The following is a 6,813-nucleotide window of genomic DNA, read 5'->3' as shown; positions in this document are numbered from 1 at the left end:
AGCAAGGCTGCCCAAACTCACGGAACATGGGCTCAAGCCTGATGCTCAGAGAAGTCAATACTTAATGCAAGAGCTTTAGAGAAAAGAGCTTTACTGCAAGGCCAACCAATGCAGGAGGCAAGGTATCAGATCTCTCTCCAATCCAGGAGCCTGGGTGCAATTGGAGGGGTCTCGGGAATTTCTAATTGGAAGCTAATTGGCTAGTCTTCAATTTCATTTCAGCTACTCAGGTTACAGGAAGCCAGGTTTTCCTCATTGTAGGACTTCTCACTTTGTAAATGGCCCGGGGCAATATTTCTCTTCTCTGAGTTTTGCAGACTGAAGAGCTTGGCTCCAGGGTCATCCTGAGGTCATGTGTTCCTTCTTGGACACATGCAGTTCTTTCTTTGTAAAATGACTCAAGGTGTGACTAATCAACAATCTATTTGAGAGGGTCAAACCAGTTTAAGCTGGTCAATTGTTTCACGTGCTGTTTCACTAGCCCCCTGAACTCCAGCACATTACCCAAACTCCAAGACAAAGATAATCACAGTGCACTAAATGTTGCCTAGCAAGGACAAGCATGCAACATTCCCATCACAGGATGTAACATAGAATGTGCCTGAGGTAGAATCTTTCCCAGCTGGAAACAACTCAGAGTTCTTAGAATTTTTGTCATTGACCAGTTATCTTCCCTCCCAGATACCAGTTCATCTAAATAATGAATATTTCCACATATTTAAGTACTAACAAGAAATCGAGAACTTGCCTAGAAGTTGCCCAATTACACACAAGATAAAATAATCGAGTAGGTCCTTAAGGAGAGGTCTCTGGCTCCCTCAACTCAGTGTAAAGGTCACCAATCCAGGAGACTGTGGATTTTCTGAGGCCCTCCATCTGAGGATCTGGCTGTGCTCACCACTCCCACTGTCTGGGAGTAGCCCACCAGGCAACTTCAGCCTTCGCTGAAGGCTTTACATATTCCTAAGGCTCCAAAGCAAGACTGTGTATTAAAAAATGGAGACATCCGTTTGCCGACAAAGGTCCCTGTACTCAAAGCTATGGTTTTTCCGGTAGTCATGTATGGATGTGAGAGTTGGACCATAAAGATGGCTGAGCGCTGAAGAATTGATGCTTTCAAACTGTGGTGCTGGAGAAGATTCTTGAGAGTCCCTTGGACAGCAAGGAGATCAAGCCAGTCCATCCAAAAGGAAATCAACCCTGAGTATTCATTGGAAGGACTGATGCTGAAGCTGAAGCTCCAATACTTTGGCCTCCTGATGTGAAGAGCCGACTCATTGGAAAAGACCCCGATGCTAGGAAAGAAAGATTGAGGACAGGAGAGGAGTGGGCAGCAGAGGAGAAGATGGTTGGAAGGCATCACTGACGCAATGGACATGAGTTTGAGAAAACTCTAGGAGACAGTGAAGCACAGAGAGGCCTGATGAGCTGCAGTCTATGGAGTCACAAAGAGTGGGACATGACTTAATGACTGAACAACAAGAAGGCTCCAAACTGCCTCACTGCAGGCCATTTACACTTGCTTTCAACTCCAACTGCCTGCCCCCCCTTACCCCTGCTTTTGACTTGTTCTTTCAGCAGTCCCCAACCTTTTTGGCACCATGGACTGGTTTTGTAGAATACAATTTTTCCACAGACTTGGAGTGGGGGATGATTTTGGGGTAATTCAAGCACAGTACATTTATTGTGAACTTTATTTCAAATGTAAATGCCACTGCTGATCTCACAGGAGGTACTGGTCCAAGGCCTGCAGGTTGGGGACTGCTGCTTTTGGTCAGAGAGTATCTCACCATATTTTTATGTAGTAGTACCTCCTAGATTCTAAAATTCAACGGGCAGGGGCTAGATCTTGTTTTGGTGGTTGCTGTTGTTCCATTTAAAAACAAAAACAAAAACAAAAACAAACCATCCATAGTACTAGTAAGCATCCAAAAAGCTCATTCTCAGAACTTCCCTGGTGATCCAGTGGATAAGACTCCCTGAACAATTAATGTAACATCTACCCTTTTAGAAAATCTTTAAGTGTACAATATGGAATTGTTAACTATAGGCTCTATGCTACACGGTATATTCCTAGAAATTATTCACTGTGTATAACTGAAAATCAGTGCCCTTTGACAATCACTTCCTCATTACACCTCCTCCCAGCCCCTGGCAATCACCATCCTACTCTGCTTCTATCAGTTTGCCTATTTTAGATTCCTCATTTAAGTGATATCATCTATTTCTCCTTCTGTGTCTGGATTATTTCACTTAGCACAATGTCTTCTGGGTCATCTCTGTTATTGCAAATGACAAAGTTTCCTTTTTTTAAGGCTGAATAATACTCCATTATAGGCTTCACAGGTAACTCAGTGGTACAGAATCCACCTGCCAATTTGGGACACACAGGAGACTTGCGTTCAATCCCTTGATTGGGAAGATCCCCTGGAGGAGGAAATGGCAACCATTCCACTATTCTTCCCTGGGAAATCCCATGGTCAGAGGAGCTTCGTGGGCTACAGTCCATGGGATAGAAAGAGTCAGACACAACTGAGTGACTGAGAACACACACACACAACACTCCGTGATATGTATATACCATATATTTATCCATTCATCCATCAAAGGACATTTAGGCTGCTTCCCTGTTTCGGTTATTGTGAATAATGCTGCAACAAATACGGGAATACTGATATCTCTTGGAGAGTGTAATTTTAACTCCTTTGGATAGATACCCAGGAGTGGTTTGCTGAATCATACGGTAATTCAATTTTTAATTTTTTGAGGAACCTCAATACTGTTTTCCACAGTGGCTTTACCCATTGACATTCTCACTAACAGTATAAAAGAGTTCTTTTCTAAATGCTTGCACTTAATCAGCTTACTCTCTACTGGAGAGCAGGGCAATCAAAATTTCAAATTATTGTTGTGGCAAACACATTTAACATTAAATCTACTCTTAAATTTTTAGGCACACAGCACAGTACTGTTAAAAACAGGTACACTGTTGCACAGCAAATCTCTGGAATTTATTCATCTTGAATAACTGAAACATAATACCAAGTGAAAAGCAACTGCCCATTTCTCCCTCCTGTGGCCCGTCTGTGTTTCTATGTGTTTAAAGACTTTAAATACCTCATATAAGTGGAACCATGCAGCATTTGTCCTTCTGTGACTGGCTTATTTCATTTAGAATAATGTCCCTGTGGTTTCTCCATGTTGTCCCATATAACAAAATTTCTTTCCTTTTTAAGGTGAAATTATATCTCCTTGTCTGTGTCTACCACATTTTCTTTATCCATATATCTGTTGGTAGATATTTGGGTTGTTACCATATACTGGCTATTGTAAATAATGGTGCAATGAACACAGGAGTGAAGATGTCTCTTCAAGATACTGATTTCACTTCCTTTGGATAAACAATTAACCCTTGCATCATGTGGAGTTTAGAGACACCAAACCCCCATGCTGTCAAAACCCCCTGTATTCTTTTGACTCTGTCCACACATAACTAATAATAACCTACTGTTGACTGGAAGCCTGACTGACAAACAGTCAATGCTTATTTTGTATACTATAAGTATTTTCTACTGTATACTTATGCTAAAGTAAGCTAGAGACAGCAAAATGTTATTAAGAAAATCATAAGAGAAAATATAACAGTACTGTGTTTATCAGTACTACAGGATTACAGCATCCATTTACAAGAATTGTCTGTCAGTACCTACATCTATATTGTCTTACTGACACAAAAGACTATAGATACAAGACACTATATATCAAAACTGAAAACATAATGTGAAAAGAAATTCATATTTAGTTACAGGTATAATGATTCAAGCATTGATCATGAAGAAGAAGAAATATAATTGCTTTATAGTAGCCTAGTGTCGGAGAAGGCAATGGCACCCCACTCCAGTACTCTTGCCTGGAGAATCCCATGGTTGGGAGGAGCCTGGTGGGCTGCAGTCCGTGGGGTCACTAAAAGTCAGACATGACTGAGTGACTTCACTTTCACTTTTCACTCTCATGCATTGGAGAAGGAAATGGCAACCCACTCCATTGTTCTTGCCTGGAGAATCCCAGGGACGGGGGAGCCTGGTGGGCTGCCGTCTATGGGGTCGCACAGAGTCGGACACCACTGAAGTGACTTAGAAGTAACAGTAGCAGCAGCCTAGTGTACTTGATAGGATTGCTTCGTGGTAGCTGAGAATATACAGTAGTGAATGAATCACTAAAATTTTTTTCTATCATACACTATTATGGTCATATTTATAATAGAGTACTGAAAACATTGTTAGTTTAAGAGAAAACACCTGTGATGACAGCTTGATATGCATTTATGTTCATCCACTCACAAGAGAGAGGTAGGACAATGCACAATAATATAATTCCTTGAAAGTAAAGTCATAAAACAGTAAAAAAATGAAACATTATTAATTTTATATTAAATATCACTCACCTTCTGCCTATGCAATGGTAGGCTATCCATTTCAATACAAGTCTTGCACGCAACGTTCTACATGAGGAATCCTTAGCTGGTGGTGATGATGAAGATGATGACACAGAAACATCTCATACAGTCCTTGCCTACAGTTATTAGCTCTTAGAACAAATACACTCACACACATACTCAACAGATAAGCTGATTACCCATATGGCACAATGATTATTTACTACTCATTGACTGGAAGTGGATCATCATGTAGGTCTTCATTCCTCACACCTTCTTGCTGAGTAGGCTGAAGAGGAGGAGGAAGAGGAGGGGTTGACCTTGATGAGTGGCAGGGATGGAAGAGCAGAGGAGGTGGAAGGGGAGGCAGGCACACTCAGTGTACCGTTATGGAAATACATTGTAATTTCTGTCTGAAGATTTTGCTTTTTCATTTCTCTAAAAACGTTTCTGTGTGTTATCAGTCCTCCTTCCACCACTTGCTTTCATTTCAGTGCCTTTATCATAGAAGGGTCCATGCCATACAAGAGTCAAAAGCAGTCTTGAGTCCTCAGAACACTTCTGCCAGATTGTCTAATGTCAATTTGTTTTCTGGCACTGCTTCTTCTACATCTTGTTCCTCATCATCCAGCTCTGGTTGGGAACCATTCATCTCCATCAAGTGGTATTTTGTTAATTCCTCTGCTGTAGGGTCTGTTAGCTCTTGGGTTTTTCCAAGATCTGTATTTTGGGACTCTGCACCCCCTCCCACCCTTTCATGTCATATCCACAGTCTCTTTCATGATTTCCTTGACTCTGTCACAAATCCTGTGAAGGCATACACAACACCTGGACTGTTTTCTTTAGAAGGAATTTATTGTTTTGGGCTTTCATTTTTTTTTTTTTTTTTTGGTAACAACAATCACATCTTCAGTTGTGTAATCCTTCCAGAGTTCATGATGTTCTATCAGGGTTCTCTTCCATAGCATTGACAATCATTTCCATACAGTACCCTGTGTAATGAGCCTGAAAGGTCCTTTTGACCCTCTGATCTATAGGCTGACTTACAGATGTTGTGTTTAGAGGAAAGGAGACCACTTTCATGCCTTCGGTGTTGAACTCACAGGGTTCTTGGTGACCAAGGGCATTGTCCAATATCAAAAGAATTTTAAAAGGCAGTCCCTTACTGGCAAGGTACTTCCTGAATTCAGGGACAAAGCACTGACGAAACCAATCCTCCCCAAGGTTTCATGCTCTCCAGCCTTCTTGTTGTACAACTGAAACACTGGCCGATGATGTTTATAGTTTACCTTTAAAGCTCAGGGTTAGCAGCTGTATAGGTTAGGGGAGTCCTGATCATTTGCACAAAAACCTGATGACATTTGCACAAAATCAGAGAATTAGCCTATCTCTGTCTCAATCCTGGAGCTCATTTCCCTTCCTTGCCAATGAATGTAATTTGTGGCATTTCGTCCAGAATAGGGTACTTTCATCTGCCTTAAAACCTGTCCAGACAGATCTGTCTCCTCAGTGATTTTCTTTTTTAAATCTTACTGGAGTATATTTAATTTACAATATTGTGTTAGTTTCAGGTATACTGCAAAGTGATTCAGTTATTCATATACATATATGCATCCTTTTAGAGAATCTTACCTCATATAAGTTATCACAGAATATTGAGTTTCCTGCTCTATACAGTAGGTCCTTGTTGGTTATCTACCTTATATACAGTAGTATGTATATGTTCATCCCAAGCTCCTGATTTATCCCTCCCTGACACGTTTTCTCCTATTTCCTCTTTGGTAACCATAACTTCACCTTTGATATCTGTTCAGTCTGTTTATATTTTCTAAAGAAGTTCATTCGTATAATTTTTTTTAAAGAACTACATTTTCAGATGAGAACAAGATGGCAGAGGAATAGGTGGATGTGGAGTACATCTCTCTCCATGGATACATCAGGACTACACCTTCAGACACAGAAGTGCATGCAGAACACCAGCTGAGAGTGGACAGGAGTACCTGACCAGCAGAAAAGAATATACAGAACCAGGCAAAACTTGTTAGGAGGAAGGAACTAGGGGAAAAAACAGGAGTGTTAGTAGGACTGGACCTGCCCTCGGCGGGTGGGGGCACTGAAGCAGGGGTTTGATCCCCACATCAGGGCAACTGTCTGAGTCAGAGGAAAAACATTTAAGGCTGAGAGTGAAACAGCTGGTCTGTGGCAGCCTAAATGGAATGAGAATCAGACAGTCCTTGCCGCACCCATACATACCCCAGACAGGGATGCGGGTCCCCTAGAAGGCACAGCAGCTTGGAACTGGAGTTTAGGGATTGTGGAGCAATCCTATGGCGAGGGCTGCTGTTGACCGTGGAGAGAACAACTGGGGGGATGTGAGA

Source organism: Bos grunniens, chromosome X (assembly GCF_055505025.1).
Source record: "Bos grunniens cultivar Pamir isolate PY7600 chromosome X, Bosgru_T2T1.0, whole genome shotgun sequence".
Lineage (NCBI taxonomy): Eukaryota > Metazoa > Chordata > Mammalia > Artiodactyla > Bovidae > Bos > Bos grunniens.
Note: the sequence above shows the minus strand (reverse complement) of the source record.